Below are 920 nucleotides of genomic sequence, written 5' to 3' on the forward strand. Positions count from 1 at the left end.
GCAGGTTACACAGCCAGCAAGTGGTAGAAGTGGGTTGGAACTCAGTCTACTGTTCTACTGGACTCTGCAGATGGCTTCTTCTCTCCCATCGCCCAATGACTATGGGGGCCCATTAGCCACCAGGGGCCTTCGGAGAGAGCGTGTTTCTCCACGACCTTCCCACATCCTCTGAGGGTCATTAATCTTTCTGCCTTCACTGTCACAATGGCACCCGTGAATAAACCTGTGGAGGCCAAGAAAAGAAGCACGTTCTAAAGTTCACCCTTGACTGCATTCACCCTGTAGAAGGTGAAATCGCGGATGCTGCCAATTTTGAAGATTTTTGAGGGTTAAGAATCAAAGTGAATGGAAAAGCTGGAGGTCTTGGTGGAGGGGTTGTGTATGTTGAAAGGAGCAAAAGCAAGATGACCATAACTTCTGACGTGACTTCTTCCCAATAGTACTTGAAGTTTTTCACCAAGAAAGATTTGGAGAACAGCCTGCACGCTTGGTTGCACACAGCTGGTAACAGGAAAGAGCGTCACCAGTTGCATGACTGCTGGATTAGCAAGGGTGAAGAGGAGGAGGAAGACCGGATCAAAACTCGTGAACCTGGAATGGTTTTGCAGGAGTTCTTGAATAAAACTTGGGAACCAAACCGAACGAACCAGAAGTACCACTAACCGCTCACCATGTATCAGTGAGCTCCCACCATGGGATTCTGCTTCTGTGAGTCTCTACTACAAAGGGCCTATTAGTGCAGGACAGATGTCCCACATGAAGAGGGTCAGCTCCTTAGCCGGACAGCTCAGCCTGGGGTCTCCAGGGTAGCCCTGCTCAGGCAGGGAGGAAAGCTGTCACAAGACCATCTCCTGCTAGCAGCTGGGGGCCGGCTGTTGCATTCAAGAAATATGAGCCCTAGAAAAAGCATAGTAACGTGG

General features: G+C 49.8%; 1 pseudogene; it reads left to right on the forward strand.

The window, feature by feature from the left end:
* The first annotated feature begins 204 nt into the window (after positions 1–204).
* LOC122890197 lies at positions 205–662 on the forward strand (annotated as a pseudogene).
* The last annotated feature ends 258 nt before the right edge of the window (positions 663–920 follow it).

The sequence above is a fragment of the Neovison vison genome, chromosome 11 (genome assembly GCF_020171115.1).
Source record: "Neovison vison isolate M4711 chromosome 11, ASM_NN_V1, whole genome shotgun sequence".
NCBI lineage: Eukaryota > Metazoa > Chordata > Mammalia > Carnivora > Mustelidae > Neogale > Neogale vison.